The following is a 22,452-nucleotide window of genomic DNA, read 5'->3' as shown; positions in this document are numbered from 1 at the left end:
TCAGAAATGTGTGGGTTTGGTAGGTTCCCCTAGGTGGCCGCTGAGCACCGGGCCAAAAACCCAGGTGACCCCCCTTGCAAAACCAGGTCGTTTTGAGGTAGGCAATTTTCATGTCGCCTCAATACGTTTTGGGGCCTTGCCTGTCGCGGGTACTTGGGCCTCCCACACGAGCGAGGCACAGTTTTTTATCGGGAGACCCGGGGGAACGCTGGGTGGTAGGAAATTTGTGTCAGCCCGGTGATGCCTCAACTTTCCCACACAAAAATGTGTGAAAAAGGTGATGTTTTCAGGTAAATTTGAGGTTTGCAGGGCATTCTGGGTAAGGAAACGTTGGGGGATCCACGCAAGCTATACCTCCCTGGAATCCCCCGGGTGTCTAGTTTTCAGAAATGTGTGGGTTTGGTAGGTTCCCCTAGGTGGCCGCTGAGCACCGTGCCAAAAACCCAGGTGACCCCCCCTTGCAAAACCAGGTTGTTTTGAGGTAGGCAATTTTCATGTCGCCTCAATACGTTTTGGGGCCTTGCCTGTTGCGGGTACTTGGGCCTCCCACACGAGTGAGGCACCGTTTTTATCGGGAGACGCGGGGGAACGCTGGGTGGTAGGAAATTTGTGTCAGCCCGGTGATGCCTCAACTTTCCCACACAAAAATGTGTGAAAAAGGTGATTTTTTCAGCTAAATTTGAGGTTTGCAGGGCATTCTGGGTAAGGAAACGTGGGGGGATCCACGCAAGCCATACCTCCCTGGAATTCCCCGGGTGTCTTGTTTTCAGAAATGTGTGGGTTGGGTAGGTTCCCCTAGGTGGCCGCTGAGCACCGGGCCAAAAACCCAGGTGACCCCCCCTTGCAAAACCAGGACGTTTTGAGGTAGGCAATTTTCATGTCGCCTCAATACGTTTTGGGGCCTTGCCTGTCGCGGGTACTTGGGCCTCCCACACAAGTGAGGCACCGTTTTTATCGGGAGACCCGGGGGAACGCTGGGTGGTAGGAAATTTGTGTCAGCCCAGTGATGCCTCAACTTTCCCACACAAAAATGTGTGAAAAATGTGATGTTTTCAGCTAAATTTGAGGTTTGCAGGGCATTCTGTGTAAGGAAACGTTGGGGGATCCATGCAAGCCATACCTCCCTGGAATCCCCCGGGTGTCTAGTTTTCAGAAATGTGTGGGTTTGGTAGGTTCCCCTAGGTGGCCGCTGAGCACCGGGCCAAAAACCCAGGTGACCCCCCTTGCAAAACCAGGTCGTCTTGAGGTAGGCAATTTTCGTGTCGCCTCAATACGTTTTGGGGCCTTGCCTGTCGCGGGTACTTGGGCCTCCCACACGAGTGAGGCACCATTTTTTATCGGGAGACCCGGGGGAATGCTGGGTGGTAGGAAATTTGTGTCAGCCCGGTGATGCCTCAACTTTCCCACACAAAAATGTGTGAAAAAGGTGATGTTTTCAGGTAAATTTGAGGTTTGCAGGGCATTCTGGGTAAGGAAACGTTGGGGGATCCACGCAAGCTATACCTCCCTGGAATCCCCCGGGTGTCTAGTTTTCAGAAATGTGTGGGTTTGGTAGGTTCCCCTAGGTGGCCGCTGAGCACCGTGCCAAAAACCCAGGTGACCCCCCCTTGCAAAACCAGGTTGTTTTGAGGTAGGCAATTTTCATGTCGCCTCAATACGTTTTGGGGCCTTGCCTGTTGCGGGTACTTGGGCCTCCCACACGAGTGAGGCACCGTTTTTATCGGGAGACGCGGGGGAACGCTGGGTGGTAGGAAATTTGTGTCAGCCCGGTGATGCCTCAACTTTACCACACAAAAATGTGTGAAAAAGGTGATTTTTTCAGCTAAATTTGAGGTTTGCAGGGCATTCTGGGTAAGGAAACGTGGGGGGATCCACGCAAGCCATACCTCCCTGGAATTCCCCGGGTGTCTAGTTTTCAGAAATGTGTGGGTTTGGTAGGTTCCCCTAGGTGGCCGCTGAGCACCGGGCCAAAAACCCAGGTGGCCCCCCCTTGCAAAACCAGGTCGTTTTGAGGTAGGCAATTTTCATGTCGCCTCAATACGTTCTGGGGCCTTGCCTGTCGCGGGTACTTGGGCCTCCCAAACAAGTGAGGCACCGTTTTTATCGGGAGACCCGGGGGAACGCTGGGTGGTAGGAAATTTGTGTCAGCCCGGTGATGCCTCAACTTTCCCACACAAAAATGTGTGAAAAATGTGATGTTTTCAGCTAAATTTGAGGTTTGCAGGGCATTCTGTGTAAGGAAACGTTGGGGGATCCACGCAAGCCATACCTCCCTGGAATCCCCCGGGTGTCTAGTTTTCAGAAATGTGTGGGTTTGGTAGGTTCCCCTAGGTGGCCGCTGAGCACCGGGCCAAAAACCTAGGTGACCCCCGTTGCAAAACCAGGTCATTTTGAGGTAGGCAATTTTCATGTCGCCTCAATACGTTTTGGGCCCTTGCCTGTCGCGGGTACTTGGGCCTCCTACACGAGTGAGGCACCGTTTTTATCGGGAGACCCGGGGGAACGCTGGGTGGTAGGAAATTTGTGTCAGCCTGGTGATGCCTCAACTTTCCCACACAAAAATGTGTGAAAAAGGTGATTTTTTCAGCTAAATTTGAGGTTTGCAGGGCATTCTGGGTAAGGAAACGTGGGGGGATCCACGCAAGCCATACCTCCATGGAATTCCCCGGGTGTCTAGTTTTCAGAAATGTGTGGGTTTGGTAGGGTCCCCTAGGTGGCCGCTGAGCACCGGGCCAAAAACCCAGGTGACCGCCCTTGCAAAACCAGGTCGTTTTGAGGTAGTCAATTTTCATGTCGCCTCAATACGTTTTGGGGCCTTGCCTGTCCCGGGTACTTGGGCCTCCCACACGAGTGAAGCACCATTTTTTATCGGGAGATCCCGGGGAACGCTGGGTGGTAGGAAATTTGTGTCAGCCCGGTGATGCCTCAACTTTCCCACACAAAAATGTGTGAAAAAGGTGATGTTTTCAGGTAAATTTGAGGTTTGCAGGGCATTCTGGGTAAGGAAACGTTGGGGGATCCACGCAAGCCATACCTCCCTGGAATCCCCCGGGTGTCTAGTTTTCAGAAATGTGTGGGTTTGGTAGGTTCGCCTAGGTGGCCTTTGAGCACCGGGCCAAAAACCCAGGTGACCCTCCTTGCAAAACCAGGTCGTTTTGAGGTAGGCAATTTTCATGTCGCCTCAATACGTTTTGGGCCCTTGCCTGTCGCGGGTACTTGGGCCTCCCACACGAGTGAGGCACCGTTTTTATCGGGAGACGCGGGGGAACGCTGGGTGGTAGGAAATTTGTGTCAGCCCGGTGATGCCTCAACTTTCCCATACAAAAATGTGTGAAAAAGGTGATTTTTTCAGCTAAATTTGAGGTTTGCAGGGCATTCTGGGTAAGGAAACGTGGGGGGATCCACGCAAGCCATACCTCCCTGGAATTCCCCGGGTGTCTAGTTTTCAGAAATGTGTGGGTTTGGTAGGTTCCCCTAGGTGGCCGCTGAGCACCGGGCCAAAAACCCAGGTGACTGCCCTTGCAAAACCAGGTCGTTTTGAGGTAGGCAATTTTCATGTCGCCTCAATACGTTTTGGGGCCTTGCCTGTCGCGGGTACTTGGGCCTCCCACACGAGTGAGGCACAGTTTTTATCGGGAGACCCCGGGGAACGCTGGGTGGTAGGAAATTTGTGTCAGCCCGGTGATGCCTCAACTTTCCCACACAAAAATGTGTGAAAAAGGTGATGTTTTCAGGTAAATTTGAGGTTTGCAGGGCATTCTGGGTAAGGAAACGTTGGGGGATCCACGCAAGCCATACCTCCCTGGAATCCCCCGGGTGTCTAGTTTTCAGAAATGTGTGGGTTTGGTAGGTTCCCCTATGTGGCCGCTGAGCACCGGGCCAAAAACCCAGGTGACCCCCCTTGCAAAACCAGGTCGTTTTGAGGTAGGCAATTTTCATGTCGCCTCAATACGTTTTGGGGCCTTGCCTGTCGCGGGTACTTGGGCCTCCCACACGAGTGAGGCACCGTTTTTATCGGGAGACCCGGGGGAACGCTGGGTGGTAGGAAATTTGTATCAGCCCGGTGATGCCTCAACTTTCCCACACAAAAATGTGTGAAAAAGGTGATGTTTTCAGCTAAATTTGAGGTTTGCAGGGCATTCTGGGTAAGTAAACGTTGGGGGATCCACGCAAGCCATTCCTCCCTGGAATCCCCCGGGTGTCTAGTTTTCAGAAATGTGTGGGTTTGGTAGGTTCCCCTAGGTGGCCGCTGAGCACCGGGCCAAAAACCCAGGTGACCCCCCTTGCAAATCCAGGTCGTTTTGAGGTATGCAATTTTCATGTCGCCTCAATACGTTTTGGGGCCTTGCCTGTCGCGGGTACTTGGGCCTCCCACACGAGTGAGGCACCGTTTTTATCGGGAGACCCGGGGGAACGCTGGGTGGTAGGAAATTTGTGTCAGCCCGGTGATGCCTCAACTTTCCTACACAAAAATGTGTGAAAAAGGTGATGTTTTCAGCTAAATTTGAGGTCTGCAGGGCATTCTGGGTAAGGAAACGTTGGGGGATCCACGCAAGCCATACCTCCCTTGAATCCCCCGGGTGTCTAGTTTTCAGAAATGTGTGGGTTTGGTAGTTTCCCCTATGTGGCCGCTGAGCACCGGGCCAAAAACCCAGGTGACCCCCCTTGCAAAACCAGGTCGTTTTGAGGTAGGCAATTTTCATGTCGCCTCAATACGTTTTGGGCCCTTGCCTGTCGCGGGTACTTGGGCCTCCCACACGAGTGAGGCACCATTTTTATTGGGAGACCCGGGGGAACGCTGGGTGGTAGGACATTTGTGTCAGCCCGGTGATGCCTCAACTTTCACACACAAAAATGTTGTGAAAAAGGTGCTTTTTTCAGCTAAATTTGAGGTTTGCAGGGCATTCTGGGTAAGGAAACGTGGGGGGATCCACGCAAGCCATACCTCCCTGGAATCCCCCAGGTGTCTAGTTTTCAGAAATGTGTGGGTTTGGTAGGTTCCCCTAGGCGGCCGCCGAGCACCGGGCCAAAAACCCAGGTGACCACCCTTGCAAAACCAGGTCGTTTTGAGGTAGGCAATTTTCATGTCGCCTCAATAAGTTTTGGGACCTTGTCTGTCGCGGGTACTTGGGCCTCCCACACGAGTGATGCACCGTTTTTATCGGGAGACCCGGGGGAACGGTGGGTGGTAGGAAATTTGTGTCAGCCCGGTGATGCCACAACTTTCCCACACAAAAATGTGTGAAAAATGTAATTTTTTTAGCCAAATTTGAGGTTTGCAGGGCATTCTGGGTAACGAAGCGTTGGGGGATCCACGCAAACCATACCTCCCTGGAATCCCCGGGTGTCTAGTTTTCAGAAATGTGTGGGTTTGGTAGGTTTCCCTAGGTGGCCGCCAAGCCTGGGGCCAAAAACTCATAGGACCCCATTTGCAAAACCAGGTTGTTTTGTGATAGGTAATTTTGATGTCTCCTCAATAGGTTTTGGGCCCTTGCCTGACGCGGGCACTATGCCTACCCACGCAAGTGAGGTACCATTTTTCTCTGAAGACTTTGGGGGAACGCAGGGTGGGTGGAATTTTGTGGACCAACGCAGATTCCAGAACTTTCCGACAAAGAAATGTGAGGAAAAAGTGTTATTTTGAACACATTTTTAGGTTTGCAATGGATTCTGGGTAACAGAACCTGGTGAGAGCCAGTGAAGTCACCCCATCCAGGATTCCCCTTGGTGTCTAGTTTTAAAGAATGTACAGTTTTGCTAGGTTTGCCTACGTGCCAACTGCGCTAGGGCCCAAAATCCACAGGTATGCACATTGCTAAAAAAATAAATCGGAGCCCAGTGGGCTTTCTGCCGCCCTGGGGGGTAATCGGGAAAGGGGATTTCATCCTGATATGCCCCTAAAGGGGCAGAAAGACTGTGGCTATTTTTTGTGGGGGTGGGGGCATTGGTATGACCATTTTGGGTAGCCCCCACCCCCATGCATAAAAAAGCCTGCATACTCGCTGGCGCCTACTGGGCTTTCTGCCCCCCCAGGGGGCAGATCAGGGGCCACTGCCACCATCTGCCCTCCCGGGGGGGCAGAAAGACTGGAATTTCTCTGGGGGTGGGGTGGGATATTGTCATGCCCATTTTGGGGAGCCCCTACCCCTACACTAATAAAACAAAAAAATCCATGGTTTCTAGTCGCCATTCTGCGCCCCCAGGGGGGGGCAGATTGGGGGCTACAGCTCCCATCTGCCTCCTGGGGGGCAGAAAGACTGACATTTTTGTGGGGGGGAGAGTGGGGGCTTTGGCATGCCCGTTTCGGGCAGCCCACCCTAAAAACAATTGCGCCAAAAAAATCCCTGGTGTTTAGTGGGCTTTCTGCCCCCCCCGAAGGGGCAGATTAGGGGCCAATGCCCCATCTTCCCCCCGGGGGGGGGCAGAAAGACTGTAATAATTGGGGGGTGGGGTGGGGTGGGGGATGGGCCTGCCCATTTTGGGCAGCCCCCACCCCTATTTTTTTTTTAACAATTCCCTGGTGTCTAGTGGGCTTTTTGCCCCCCCGGGGGGGGAAGATTGGGGGCCGATGCCCCATCTGCCCCCAGGGGGGGCAGAAAGGCTGTAATGGTGGTGGGTGGGTGGGGGCATTGGCGTGCCCGTTGCGGGCAGCCCCCACCCTAAAAATGAAACTAAAAACGAATCCCTGGTGTTTAGTGGGCTTTCTGCCCCCCCCCCCAGGGGCAGATTAGGGGCCAATGCCCCATCTGCCCCCCGGGGGGGCAGAAAGGCTGTAGTAATTGGGGGGGGCATGGGCCTGCCCGTTTTGGGCAGCCCCACCCCTATTTATTTATTTATGTAACTTCCCTGGTGTCTAGTGGGCTTTTTACCCCCCCCCCCGGGGGGCAGATTGGGGGCTAATGCCCCCATCTGCCCCCCAGGGGGGGCAAAAAGACTAAAATGGCCACAAATACACAGGGGGGAGCAAAGGCCCTTGCCCAAGGGGCCGCTCCCCCCTCCCTGGTGTCTAGTGGGTGGATCCCTGCTTGGGGATCGCCCTCCTGTGGCGATCCCCAAGCTGGGAGGGGTACCATTGGAAAGGGGAGATTCTCCCCTTTCCAACGATACCTCTCCTGTCTTTGTACGTGCTCAGGGGGCTGAGATAGCCCCCTGAGCACGTACAAAGTGAAACCTGAAATGAGCCTCTTGGCTCATTTCAGTATCACTTTCACTGTAATGACGTCGGCGCGACGTGCGCGTCGATCGTCATTGCAGTGAAAGGAGGAGGGGGGGGGCTCGGGTGCTGGGGAAGCTCTTCCCCAGCTCCCGAGGCTATTTTGCACGAAAGGGAATCCCTCTGGTGCGCGCACCAGAGGGATTCCCTAGGGTATGCCTCATGGCGAGCTGGACTCGTCATGGGCACAGCGCGACTGTGCTCCATGACGAGTCCAGCTCGTCATGGGCATACAAGGGGTTAAGGTTTTTTCTGCACTGAGCATTTCCAAAGCAGCATATCCAATTTGGCGGGACATTACAAAGGAGGTATCATGCCTTGTGGAGCCCTCTTCGATTACAGCCTGTAGACTTACCCTACTGGATGAATCGGAGCTCCAAAAAAAGTGACTACATCTGAAGTTAGAAATTCACACTGGGCGAAGTAGCAAAAATTATCCCAGTGAGAGACCTTCTCCGGGCACGAAATTCAAATTTCTCCCACTCTGAGGTTTCTCGCCAAATGTCAACAGCTCCACCGAGACCTCATCGAGTGGCTATCCAATGGCCTGGAGCCCTTTTTAACCACAACCTGCGTCTTTGCACCGCTGAGGATTTTTTACTTTCATTTCAGAGACTAAGGGCCCGATTTAATTTTTGGTGGAAGGAATAGTCACCATTGGCCTGGCGAAGGACTTTACGTTCGCAAGGTCGAGACTACTCCGCCCACCAAATTTATAAATGATTGTCCTGCAGGAGGTTATTTATAAAGCCGTTGGCAGGGACCACTGTCACTAAGGTTCCTGTCAACGCATTTTCCTGTTTGTTACAAGACTGTGTCGGAAGGACACAGCCCTGTAACAAAGAGTAATCTTTTTTCTTTTCATAAAGAAAATCCTGAAACGAAATTTTCTTTTTGTAAAGAAAAAAAGTAATGCTCGCTTTGCCACCTGAAGCTTCTTCCATAGCAGGGGGAGCATTAAATTGTTTTTACTGTTCCTTACAGCCAGGTTTTATCTGGTGGCAGGAAACAGCCAAAAATGGCTACATGTTCACCCATCCAGATTGGGTGGGTGGACATGTAGTCATTTCTCCAACACCCTTTGCTCCCCAAGGACATTGGTGAGGAGTTAGTCATAGCGGAGCCAGAGTAGTCGGAAAGGAAAGCTCTCGACCAGGTGAAACCTGTTTTGCACATCCCACCCATGCTCCATTTCAATTGGCCTTAACTTGTGCCTAGGCACTGGTTAGTGCAAAAGATTGACCACAGTTGGCGCGTAATGCTTTTTGGCGCTATTTTTAACCTTAAAATTTTAACATTCATAACTATGGTTTCCTCTATTGAATTTTTGTCATTGTGGTGTCATTTTATTTGTTAAAATGTATTTTATTTTGGTTTAGGGTTTTTCTTGTGTTGTGTTTTGACTTTATTACTGTTCTGGTACTACATAAATACTTCACACATTGCCTCTGTGTTAACCCTGTCTGCTTTGTGCCATAGGTGCCAGGGAGTTGAGCTCAGGTTTATTAAGTTAGTTTAGTGGGTGGTGGTTATTACTAGTGGTTGGTACTCCCAAATTCCCAAAACTAACACATCAATTTCTTACGTCGTATTACTGAATTGTAGTTTTCTTTTATTTCTTGCTTGATATTTCCAAAGCAATTTTTATAGATATGTTAGGAATATATTTCCAACCTGAGGAAGGCAGTAAAGACTTGAAGGCAAGCCGAAAATGTTATAGTGGATTGGTCTCATTGAACTGTTGGAATCAGGGCCATGTGTCATTCCTATTTATGAGGTTTAATGTATAGACGTACAAAAATAGACTAGCTGAGCTCACAGAGTCTGATTCGCTTGCAATTTCTTGGTTAGTCACCAACCCATTATGAATCTGTGATTTTATTGTGTTCTTGTTTTGTACAATAGAGACCATATATGTGTGATTTGTGTTTGGATTTATACAATTACACTTATCTCTTATGATTATGTGATAACTGTTAGATTATTCAAAAACTGATTCATTTTTACGAGATTGTGTTTATGATGTCCTCAATAATTTCCCATTGCTTTATCAAACAATGTCCTAATCTCAAAATCCTTTTCTTCCACATCTATTCGTTAACTCATTTTAAAAGTCAATTCCAAGTCAATTCTTGAATATTTCTACATTTAGCCCCCATAGATTAATTAACTAGGGCCCTGCAGTCAGTTGGTTTGAGTGTAGAATACTAGAGTTCAATGCAGTGTAGAAATATTGTTTTTAATCAGAATAGTGGAATGTTTAGAGCTCTACTGAAGACAATAGAGTAGCTCCGGCCTGTAATGGCTGATATAAGCCTTCTGCTCCAACATTTCAATGCTTCTAATGATGTTTTTCTTTTTTAAATTGAGAACATTCGACACTTATTGGGTGGAATGTTCTCATAGCCTTATTGACCTTCTGCCTTGGGCTATACCAGTTGTCAAAGGCCATCTCGCTCGTTATAGGGATCAGGGTCTTTACCAACTGGTAGTTAGGTCTCGGCTAGCGATGGCTGCGCTTGCGCAGTCTCGCTCGCGAGAGATAATGACTTGGGAGAAGAGGGGCTTAAACCCGCCCCTCTTCTACCCTGTTCTCCATTGGCTGGCCTAGTAAATGCTGGCCAGCCATTGGAGAAGAGGTCCCGTCACTCCAATCATGCCCCGTCCTTTTCGGATCGGGGGGCGTGTTTTTTGCGAAAAGTCTCAGGGAGGAGACAACAGCAAAACACGCCCCCGAATCCGAAAAGGACGCTGCGTTTCTCCGAGGCAGTTCTTCTCTGCCTCGGAGAAAGGCGGTGGTGTGCCTGTTGCTCTGCCTTGGTTTTTTTTAGGGCCAAACCTCGCGTTCTCTGCTATCTTCGCTTCGACTCGTGACTGTAGCGAGTAGTTCGAGAGCGCTCGCAAGATTCACGCGAGCGAAGCCAGAAGCGAATCAGATAGGCGTTAAGTATATTTTATAAGTGGCTAGACAAGTGTGGTGAACTTTGATTGGTTGGGCAGTCTCGTCCTGTGATTGGTTGTAAGAGTTCTTGGAACTGCAAGTTGTTTATTGCCTTTGAGGTGTTGGACAGTTCCCTGGCTTGGAATTGGCAGGGGCGGTGATCGCATGCCTGTTATAAATGGTTCTTTTGGGTTCTGGTGAATACCGATATCCCTGACAGTGTTTTTAGCTACTGCAGGTCTCGCCGTCTTCCTTTAGAGGGGTCCACAGAGATTAACACCAGTGTAGGCAGTCAGAGAGAACAGGCCCCCACGCTAGTTAACCTCCGACCAGGACAGTTCTGGGGCAGTTGGGAGAACTCGCGTAAGAGACGCTGTCTGAGGCCAGCAGAAACTCTGATTGGTCACCTACAAGTTAGCCCCGCCTTACCGACAGTCTGATTTGTTTATGCAGCGCAATTCTCATCTGAGAGCCACCCGGACTCTTCCGCATCACTTCCCATGGTCCCTCCCTGCCGCTGCTCTTGATCACTGCTGCTTCAAGCCCGGCATAGGCCCCCTCCCCAAGCTCGTAGTTGCCGCTGTGTGCCTCCCCAGTACGTAGATCCCAGGCCCGTCTTCTGTGGTCCTCGCCTCACAGTCTCTCTTTCGTAAGGCCTACTTTGCCTGTTTCCACTGCTTTTGCGGTGAGTGCAAATATCTGTCTGGTATCCTCTATCCAGATACAGTTCAGTTACTTGCAGCGGCACTGTGGTTTGCAATTGATATTTTGTGTGCTTTTGCAAAGTTGTGTGTCAGTTTAATCATTTCGAAACGGGGCAAACAAATAAAAAATCTTATTTGCGGTGGGTTTCCTGTATAGACTTTTTTTATTGACTGAATACCTTTAAGATGACTCTGGTCATCTGGTTTCCAGTGTTGGCTTGTATTTAACCGTCAGAATTCAAGGCGAAGTCCTGTTCACTTCAGTTGAACTGCATGCATTCCAATATGTTGGAAAAGATGAGTAAAGTTGGAAGGGAACATTGAGGGAACTTAATTTAACAATTAACTTGTTTGTAAGTAGATGAACATATAAGCGTTGTAAGCGACAAGAAGATAAATTGTTTCACTGTCACATGCTCCGCAGTTGCGGTCTTTGATGCGTTAAGCAAACGTCCGCTTCATTCAGGTTTTGTTTTCCTCCCAATAAACTCATTAGTGGTAGCCTGAGCTTTTCTTTGTTACGGGCTAATAAATGGAGTATTATCGTTAAGTGACTTGCTGCACATAAATGCTTGTAACTTTGTATTCTTATCAATGTTATTATTGTTTTTCCTTTGTCAGCCATTATAATTTTGCTAATCTCGTCACAGGTGCTGGAAGGTTTGTGGAAGCCTCTGTGTGTGTGTGTGTGGCTCTGTGTGTGTGTGGCTCTGTGTGTGTGTGGCTCTGTGTGTGTGTGTGTGGGAGGCTCTGTGTGTGTGTGTGTGGGAGGCTCTGTGTGTGTGTGTGTGGGAGGCTCTGTGTTTGTGTGTGTGTGTGGGAGGCTCTGTGTGTGTGTGTGTGTGGGAGGCTCTGTGTGTGTGTGTGTGTGTGTGTGTGTGGGAGGCTCTGTGTGTGTGTGTGTGTGTGTGGCTCCGTGTGTGTGTGTGTGTGGGAGGCTCTGTGTGTGTGGGTGGCTCTGTGTGGGGGTAACTGTGTAGGTTGCTCTATGTGAGTGGCTCTGTATGTGTGGGTGGCTCTGTGTGGGTGGCTCTGTGTGGGTGGCTCTGTGTGTGTGGCTCTGTGTGTGGGTGCAAATGCAATAGGTCTCGCATTGGAGAGTGATTAAGCTATTGACATTGTAAATAACAATGCTGTTTCTTTAAATGTTTTAAAAACAAAAACATACAAGAATGTCATGAGCAATGCCAACAGCTCTAACTTTAACAATGCCGAGACCATTGCATTGTAAATGCTTGTTTTTGTTATGTTACTGCCGCACATACCCTTAGTAGTTCGGTTGGACTCACCCAGTGCCTAATTTGAGCCAGTCATTTCCGGTAATCAGCAGCGGCACTTAATCATCAACACTGGCGCTTATATCGCAAACTAGACCCAAAGGTATTGAAGAGATTTTCATAAGCAACAGTTAAGGACACATTTATTTTTTGTAGGCATGGGGGGGAATAAGTGATTTGCCAGAATCATAGGATGTTGAGCCTACCCAGAGACTAGAACCTGGTGCCCGAGCTCTAGTGTCAGCAGCTCTAGCCGTTACGCCACATCCTCTCCCGACTTGTAGGGCTTCATGGTTAGTATTTAGTTGTGTTATAGGCGGCGCTAATAGGAGCAATACGATAGTGCAAGCTGCCGCTTGATGAGAGCCCCGACACTTTTTTTTCACAAATTAACCACTGGACTCACCCTATCAAATGTATAATGAAATTATGGGCATGGATGCATGAAAGAATATTCTTGATTCGAAATTGCAGGATTACAATGTTGCGTGCTCCACTGGACACTAGTAGCATGGCTAGTAATGCCTCTAGAGCCCGTCTGCACCAAGATTCCAATATTTGTTTTTCAGTTTTTGCCTCTTCAAGTTAGACTATTTTATCTTCAGTGGGTGGAATGTTCTAATAGCATTATAAGGCCTCATGCTATACCGGCCCTTTAAGCCCCTGTCCCTTTTTATAGGAAATCGCAAGTGGCCTGTAACACAGCTAGCTGGCTTTCAATACGTAGTGTACCCTACGTCACTGGTCTATAAACTACAGGTGTCAGCCCTTTGAAATCTAAGTCGTAAATCCAAAAGTTAAATACATGCAATGTGTGCTCATCTATAACACACTTGTTTCCAAACGTATTCCAAGATTCATGCAGGACGGCACGGTCAACTTCGCTGAAGTAAAGACCTTCGCTTGCCCTCTGAAAGGAAGGGGTTAAAGATTACTGTTTTTTTCCACAAGAGAATCCTTTGCACGCACATGCACGCGCACACGGTACGAACGGGCTGCCATGGTTCCCATGGGCCCCACAACGCAGCTTTTGTTCCCCCCTCGGGTCTCGGGTTCTTTCTATCATTAGAAGTTTCTGAGATGCATTGCTGCTGAAAGTCGAAGGGTGCCTATTACAACAGGTGTCGGAAAACACGTGGGTGTTTGCATACATTAAAGACTTTAAAAAAATGTATTTGATCAACTTAGACATCGACTACGCCTTTGTTACAAAATAGTTCAAAAGTTCAGTTATCTGTCAATGTATATCGATAAAACGTAAACTTGAGCTATAAGATAATTATTATCGCTTTCATAGGCAGGCACTATTTTACATATATGTCTTAATATGGATTTGAAGAAAATGCACGCGCGTGACATTCCTTCGCTTTTAAGGCAAACTGGCGAGTGAGCAATATAACTTAAATTGATGCACCCTAAACTTGTAAATTATCCCTAAACCGCGACTCGCTAACTTTAAGGAAACGCCTGAGGACTTGGGTATTTAAGCTGTGGGCGTTACTGATAAATCGATCATGCTATGTATGTCTAAATTGCGCCAAGAAGCTTCAGCGCTATAGTGCTTTAAAATATGTATCGATGTATATATGCAATTACGTAACTAAAGCAGATCTTAGCACCAGTGTTTATTTAGCAGCGACATTAAGTGAAGCATCATTACGTCAGTACCATACCAATTATCTGTCATAAGGTGAACAAAATCAGTCTGTATTGAAAAACTTACAGGAGCAGGAAAATAAAATACATTTACGATCAATAAGGAAACATTCTGTCCTTTCTGAAACATTTATAAAGTGCTGAAGATGAATACATAACCCGATTTCTGTTGTTTCATTTTGTAAACAGTCCATTAAATGACGCAGAATATGAAATATAATAATCATGCACGTGTACAGGCCACACGCAGACAAAACGTAACCATTTGGCTAAATCCCAAACTCTAAATTCGTGTCAAAACATTATCAAGAATATTATGTAACAAAAAACTACAATGTTCATTTCTTGAGTGAAAAGGGCAATACAGGTACCATAGTAGGTGTCAACAAAAATTGCGAACGTATAATACAACTGTGTTCTTTTAAAACCAGGACGGACTCTAAAGCTGGTAAATTAAAAAATTCTGAAAACATTTTGAGAATTCGCCTTTTCGCGGGCTGATTCAGACTGTGGCGGACTTACACTGAAGGGCTCCCGCTGGCGACCGGAGAAGTGTCCCCTCGGTGGAAGTGCGTGTGACGGGGGTCAGCACCGTTCGTGTGACCCGTCCCTCCGAGCACCTCGCGGTCACGGTCACGAGCCCCCCCCCCAGGCACCTGCTGGCTGACAATCGCACGCGCTGCTTTTCAGCCACTCTTTTCAGAGGACCGGAGAGTTCTCAAGGCTGCGGCTTTTTGCTAACAAGTTGTCCTGAGAGCAATGGCGGAAACACTGCATCATTGTACCTAACCCTCCTAGTCTGAATAACAAACACATCGGCAGTCAGTGGCGCTCAGGAGGGGGGACTACGGCCAGTGTCGTGCTAGATTTAGAAAGCCTCGGGGCTGTAAAACAGCTTTAGAGGTTAGCAGGAGGTTGTAAGTACATTCTACCTCACTTTCAAAGACTAATTAAAAAGCTGTTGACCATTCAGCCGCAAGCTAACAGAGACCATTTACTTAATCAGACTTAAATGTTCATACTTTTATTTGACTTAAGTCCTTACACTTATTTGTGGGACCTAAATACGGATTTTTAGACGACCTGCTTTTTTTGGGGTAACTTAATCCTATTATTGTATGTACTCCTTCCTTTTGTCATCTATTACAGCGTGTTAATCATTTGTTTTCATGAACTATGAATCACACAGGGAGAAGCCACCCTTATGGGGCCTCACAGCACTATAATAAGAATCACAAATAAATACGTAAATGCAGTGCTTGCGTGTATACTGCCTGCCTATTGAATTCGCATGACACGTGAACAGAAACGAAAACAAGAAATGCAACTGTGTGTGTCACATTAAATGCAGTTTAGTTTTTCTTTTCAGAAATGCTTCATGTACCGTTTTGTCATGTGTGCCCGGAGCTGGCTTTAGGCCGCTCGCTGTTCTCGTCGCCAATGCTTGCGCTGTGGCAAGTTATACATAATTTAGTAAAGGAGAAAGCTGTGCTTAGAAAACTTCGGGTGGCGTTCGCGGCAGTTGTCACAGTACCCCTTTCAGCCCCCTGCCTCTGGTATGCGATACTGTCGGCTTATTGCTTTGCCAGTCCAACCAACCGTGGAGCCTGCTCTGTTGCCCTGGAGTTAGGAAGTGGAATTAAGAAACACAAAGATCTCCCCTTCAATTCCCCCACCTCCAGGACACACTGCACCCAGACCCTTGCTCAGGAGGTTTCAGAAGTCCAGCAGAGTGGAAACAAGTTGATAATGTTTCTAGTGTATAAAAGTTATTTACCTAGAACACTGCAAGCAGTTTCTTCATTAATGGATAACTTTTTAAAGAAACGCTTGACTGAAGTGGGTGAATTTTAATGAGTGTAGACAGGAAGCTGTGAGGAAGCTAAACAGAAAGGAGAGTGTGCACATAAAGGGAAAAGAAAGCAAACAATCTTTGAACAACCCCCGATTTCAATAATGCCTTTGCAAGGGTTGTCTCTTTGTAAAATGAGGGACTGGGGTGCAACTTCTGCCCCAGCAGAGGGAGTTCCAAGTCCCCGGTCTCCTGCTCCTTCTCTCCTGGATACACTGCCTCCATGGCAGTGGGGGCTCCTCTGCTATGGCGGAGGAGCGTCGTCCACAGCTTTCTCTCAGTGCAAGAAGCAAAAACATAAAATGGCAATAACTTTTAGTTATTAACATTTTATGTTTCTTTTGCGGGTGGGTGGGTGGGCGGGGCTGCTCTGCTTACGAATCAGGGCAGGGGAGGTGTGGTTTGCCCACTCCTGTGTGTGCAATGACTGTTTGGTAACTAGTCATGCGCACTTTCCCCTTCTCCATGCAAACTGCATGGAGAACTTGCCCACCCCTTCAGCCCCTCGCTGAGCGCCGTGTCACGGCACTCAGCCCAATCACAACGCTGCATTGCAGTGTTTTGATTGGCTTAGGGGAGGGAGCCAGGCTGCCTGCTTCCTGTTCCTGACTGACACAGGAGAGCAGGAACTGGGAAGACGCATGACCCGGTCTAAAGGTAAGTTAAACATTTTTTTTGTTATGACGCCCTCCGAAACCCTGCAACCTCCCCCACCCCGTGACCCCGCAAGCCATGCCGGCTGCAACTGAGGCTAAGACTGTGTAGGGGGTGTAGGGAGGTTAGTGGTGCTGTAGGGCATTTTCATTTCTCGTCTGTTCAAGAAAAGGATAGGTCACTCACAACTTTAAAAAAAAATGAGATTCTGTTTTCTGGCGGATCTGAACATATTTGGGACGATTCTTGGTGTCCCTCTTCGCTAGGTACTGCACCAGAACCCCAAAAAACACAAGAAATCTAGGAATTATTGTTGATCGTTTCCTATCCATGCAAGACCAGGTAATGTCCACATGTGGTAAAATCTTCGGTTTACTGAAACTTCGTAAAAATCTGTTCAGATGGATCCGATTGACTGGCGTCGCTTTGATTGTTAGTCATCTGGACCACTGAAATGCATTGTATGTGGGAATGGCAGACTATCTGTTTACACGTCTTCAGACGATTCAAAATGCCGCCGCAAAACTTACCTGCAGTAAAGACATATAGTTCTGCCTCCGCCTGCCTAAAAGCTCTGCACTGGCTGCCCACACAGAAAAGAGCTACGTTTAAGCTTCTCTGTCATACGCACAGAGCTTTGCACAACTCTGGCCCTTTGCTTCTAAGGCAGAAGGTTGAATTACACCAACCTTCAAGACATTCAAGATCAACAAACCTTTCCCTGGCCAACAATAAAAGGATTAAGATGGCCAGGGCAGGTGGTTGCTTGTTTACTCACATGGCATGGCAGTTCGGGCTGGACTGTTCCCATGAGGCACAGGGTCAGACTGCTTTGCATATGGCCATGTCTGAACTAGGGTGGCGGAGTGAGCTAAAGAATGATGATGGATTAAACCCAGATCAGTTGACTGGGGGTGAGTGCTTGCAATGTTCAACACTCCGTCCATCATCCCCTTTGGTTTTGCTTCGTTTACTCACTAAGCCTTTATTGTAACAGGACACTTATATCCAAGTAAGAAATGTAGGTGAACATTAAAACTTACTCTTTACTGAAACCTATAGCAGTGAAATAGTACTTACAAAATGTATATTCAACATGGATGCCATAAGAAAACAGGAAAAGGAACACAGTAACATTCTAGATCTCCAAGAGTTCAAGATGTCATAACACGTCTGCCAATATCAAGCAGATCACCTTTTATTTACCCTGCTTGCTCATAATCCCATCTTCTTCGAAGGGAAATCAACAGAAAAATATTCAAGAGACACCCAAAAAGAAATGGACAATTCTTAAGTCCAGGAGGTACTCCTCAATGGCAAGGAGGCCAACATGAAATAGGAATTTCTTGTGATTAATTATCTTTGCCGCTGTGTCTTTAATAGCAGAAACTCCTATTTAGTTAATAAGATTTATTCTATACCAATGGTTTTTTGAAAGTAGAGAGTAGATGTGAAGGATTATTAAAGTGCAGTACCTTGTAAATAATGTAAGCACGTTTGCATTTTGTTCTGGTCTCAAGTGGAATTTAGGTCTTTAAGGACATGGGTAATGTGGATGACATTTTTTCCATTGAAGATTCTGGATTATATCTTTAATAGAATAAAGTTGGAAGAAGGCAAACCAGACAATATCAACTTTCCATAGTCAGTTTTTGAAAGATCCAAGTATTGCACCACTGATCAGAAAACATTAGGCTGAAGAACAGGTTCATGGTTTTTGACGGTGTATAGTGTTACTCAAGCTCCTTTTACAGTTTGTTCTGCATGATAAGTCATGGAGAAGTTATAGTATATCCAGGTTTGCGAGGATTTCACCTTTGTGGCAGCTGGTGAGGAAAATCCATCACTGTTCTGTTCAGAAAGCCACTCCCCATTAAGGGCTGATTCACAAACTGCAGTTTGTACTATGTTTAGAAGTACTACTAGTACTATTCATGCATGTACTACCAAATGTCAATCACAAACTTACATGCAGAGATTGGCACCTCTGTCTCTTCTACCTTTTATGTGTAGAGATTTCCTTCCCAACTGCAGAGATCCGCACACATATAGGTATATGTTTTTGTAGTAACTGTGTGAGTGAAAGAGGGAGTGGATGGAAAATATGGAATATACAGGACTAAATAGGAAGGGTTAAAAGGAACAGCGCCCTCAAGGCATTGATATTCAATGTCTGCAGGATGGCCAATTCGATTTTCATGTTTTCCATCTTTGAATACTTCGCAAAACTTTTTGCCACTTTTGTGAAACTTGTTGTCTACTTTGTAATCGTTCTCGGAAATCGGTGCCTTCGATATGCAGAACTTGACAACCTTTAAAAAAGCTTCTTCACAGTGTTGACTTTGCGGATTTTTTCAGTGGTTACCAACTCTTTGTCTTGTACAGCTAAACACAAGTTCTGGATCCCACTGCTAGGCACCAATGTCCGGATTTGGTTGTATTATATGGGTTGTGCGGCCTTACTGTGTAATAAACTCGCCAAAACTGTCTTGGGTCCAGTCGGGCAAATTTGCAAAACCTTAAGCTCACCCTGGGTAGCAGCAAGGCTTAAACAAAGGAACTAGTCAAAGCACTTAACACTACCAAACAACAAAATAAGACATTCGCATGACACAAAAGAAATCCAATACCAATTTAGAAAAATAGATTCTAATTTTATGAATTTTTAGACGTCAAATTTAGCACAATCCATCAGAGGGTCCAGAATATATAGATTTTCAAGTAAAACCTAATTCTCAGCTTTTTAGTCCAAAGGACAAACAAGAATTCGTAACCATAAAGTTTAGAAATTTTTGAAAAACATTTAAAAAGTATAAAAGAGTTGTGATTCGGCTACTCCAGGCCACGTGGGGTGACCAAATCCATCAGGGAGAAGGTCGGGAGGAGCACTAAGGAGTATTTGGACAGTTACCTGGTCACCAAAGCAGTCCCAAGTCCAGTTCCACGCTTTACATTAAGACCGCCATAGACTTCCATGGAGTGGTCCTGATGCTAGGGGAGCAGGATGTTGAGGATGCTGAAGGATGCTCTGGGTGCTGTGCATTCGATGGGGGTGTTCTTGTGGTCATTTCTCGGTCCATGGGTAATGTGGGGCATCTTTGGCATGGGATCAGAGTCCCATGAAGTCCTCTTTGAGTCAGTAGAAGGCCAGCTGTGGCTTGGGTGCTGATCTCCATACACAGAGGGTCCAGCGTTATCCTTTTGTGAAGGCTGGTGCCCTTCTTTGGCGACCAGTTTGGGTGCAACTTTGTGGTATTGAGGATCAGTCTCTCGAGTTGCCCGGTGGTGGTCAGCGGCTGTTAGAAAATGAGTCATTAGTTGTGTAGCCTGCACAAGTAATGGGTCTACATTTGCCGTCCACTGTGAACCAAACACATCATTGTAGCACTTGACTCTCATAGGGTAACGAAGCAGAGCAGTCCAAGGCCTATTCAAGGGAAGTGGTGTGGGCTTGTAATCACCATTCACAGATACACAATAATAACACTCAATAAATGATTGTCCAGTCTGTGCATTTTCTGTTTAAAAACGAAAAAAAAGTACATTTATTACTCACTCAAATCAAATCAAATCATAAACAACTTTTTTCGGTTTCATTCATGAAAACCATAAAAGTTACACACCATTCAGATCACCTTAAAAACATGATATAATACAATTACATACAGTTCATATCAATAAAAGAAGTAAAAGATGACCCCATAGATAAAATTCATATACTAAACATAATAACATAAAAAAACTGGGGGTGTCTGCCGCCGGATGAGAATACTAAGTTTCCAAACATGTTCTCACTGTAGATTTTTCTTCTGAATGAGAGGCCCCCACTTCAGACGATCGTCTACTAAAACTCCCAAATATGAAATGATGGACGTCAGAGGGACCTTCTCAGGGCCTACTGCGAAGACAAACTTTTTCCTGGGCCGTGTCCCTACCTGCATTATATATGATTTGGCATTGCTTATAGATAGGTCTCATGCCCCCATAAAATTTAGAAAGGTGTCAAGCAGGGATTGAAGTCCCCTAGCGGTTCTGGCTATAAGGACCGCATCATCCGCGTATAGTAGGACAGGGAGACCCCGTCGACTTACATACGGGAAGACTGCCCCTGTGTTAACCAAGGCTCTATCCAGATAGTTTATATAGAGGTTGAACAAAAAAGGGGCCAAGATGCAGCCTGTCGTATACCCCTCCCAATTTTAAAATCCCTAGAGACACGAAGATCCTGAGCATATCTAACGTTCACTCTAAGAAGTTAACAATGTTATCCTCCACCCCCCATGGCCCTCATGGACTGCCACAGCTTGACCCGGTTGACGCAGTCAAACGCGGATGAAAGGTCCATGAAGGCCATGTAGATCGTGCCTGGGCGGGTAATCATGTACTTACCGAGGATCATATAAAGATTAAGGCATTTGGCTGTTGACTGCCCGGGGCGAAACCCGTATTGAATATCAGAGAGTATATTGAGCTACTCTGCCCAGGTAGATAATCTTTCTAATAACACCCCTCCTATAACCTTTACCAATAAGTCAAGAAGTGAGATCGGCCTATAGCAAAAAGTGCTATTGCGGTGCCCCTTCTTAAACACCGGCACAATAGTTGAAGTGGCCCAGGAGTCAGGGCAGCCATCCCTGGCTGCAGCATTAAACACGACCACAAGAACCGGTGCCCAAAAAAGTGGATCCTATTTGAAGAGGTCCGGTGGGATGCCGTCCGGCCCTGGCACCTTGTTACATGTCAGGCCGGCAATCCCAACCTCAACCTCATTCTAATTGAAAACCACGGCGGCAATGTCCGCCGCCCTAACTGGCTGTTGAGATTGATCCAAGGCCCTTAAACATAGATTGAAAATGGGACACCCATTCTTCCTCGGTGATATGGACCCTAAGTCGTTACCTGTATCTTTCTCAAATAGCGGTCTATTGACGATACCCCAGAACCTTGAACTGTTTCCTAGTGTACTCGTCTCTAACAGCTCCCTCCAGGCCTCCTCCTTCAGGACACCCCTGCGTATAGCCAAAACCTGTTTATATTCGTTTCGACAGGCACGTATTGTTGTAAATTGAAACTACGATGTGATTAAGCATTTACTAAAGACATGAATTCTCCTGCCTTACACATGTCTCTTTCGTTATGTTGACTGAAGTTTGGACTCCATTTTGTATTGTTATGTCTCCACGTGCTCAACACGAGAAGAGTCCTATCTCCGTTTCAGTTGCTCTTGAAATCTGCCTAGTAACAGTCTATAAATAGTCCCTTTGTCCGCCTGGCGCATGCCCAGGCTTGACCACATCTGTTATCAGTTAGTCCTTGCTTGACCATGTTTTCGCGGGCTCAAGGAGTATGTCAGCTCCGCCCACATATTGATCTTGTATCGAAAATGTCCATAAAAGGTAACATTCCTTGCCTCATGTTGTATCCTCCCACTTATGAGCCCCTCTGTTGTGTATAAAAGGGGACCGTGTGCGCAAGTTCTTTGTGCTACTCTATGCAATACTGAAGGGTATTGTATGGATTGTAGGACCACCCTTAAGGGTTAATAAACCTTGTCTTTGTACTTTGCAGTTTCCGTGCCAACTTCCTTATAGATTCCATTGCAGGAGAGCGAACCCTTGTGTCCTGCGGGCCTAGCTGGGGCCTGTATTCATCAATTGGCGCCCGTCACGTGGGGCTCATCGGCGACTCGGATGCTCGAAGGATTGGTCGCGACGAAGGTGAGGAATTTGGCCGGGGATGTGATCACTGCCAGAGGCACTTTAGTCCTGGCATCCCGAGGTTTTTCTTCCTTCCCTTCCGACCTGACCATCTGGGTGGCGCCGGTCCTCGACTGAGACCTCTTCTGTCGGTCCTGCCGTGACAGCCGTTTGGGCGAATTTTGGAGCTTGGCAGTTGGAATCTGGACTCTTGATTGGTAAGAACCGTTGTACGGTACTTGCTCCGAGTTTTTGAAGCCTGGTGTGGCTATTTGAGTTTGATTTGTGATGACCGGTCATATCTTGTATTGATTATTGTGAGAATATATGCGTTGCAACACATATAGGCAGGTAATGTGGAGATATTTCTCTGGAACTGTGTAACTTTGAACGGCACAACGTTTAAGTGCCATTTTTGATAATACTGCATATTCTGCATTATTTTTGAGCATGCCTGCT

The 22,452-nt window shown here is 47.2% G+C and overlaps 1 protein-coding gene across 1 annotated transcript in view; it reads right to left on the bottom strand.

Moving 5' to 3' along the window:
• Positions 1-14,509, bottom strand: part of VEPH1 (ventricular zone expressed PH domain containing 1) — a 1,846,458-nt gene extending 1,831,949 nt beyond the window's left edge. The window contains exon 1 of the mRNA XM_085634750.1: positions 14,314-14,509. The gene's annotated coding sequence lies outside the window, so the exon portion shown is untranslated. The remainder of the gene's footprint in view (positions 1-14,313) is intronic.
• Between the last annotated feature and the right edge of the window lie 7,943 nt (positions 14,510-22,452).

This window comes from Triturus cristatus, chromosome 11 (assembly GCF_964204655.1).
Source record: "Triturus cristatus chromosome 11, aTriCri1.1, whole genome shotgun sequence".
NCBI classification, from domain to species: Eukaryota; Metazoa; Chordata; class Amphibia; order Caudata; family Salamandridae; genus Triturus; species Triturus cristatus.
The sequence above is the reverse complement of the archived record's forward strand: the minus strand, read 5'-3'. Positions and strand labels throughout refer to the sequence as shown.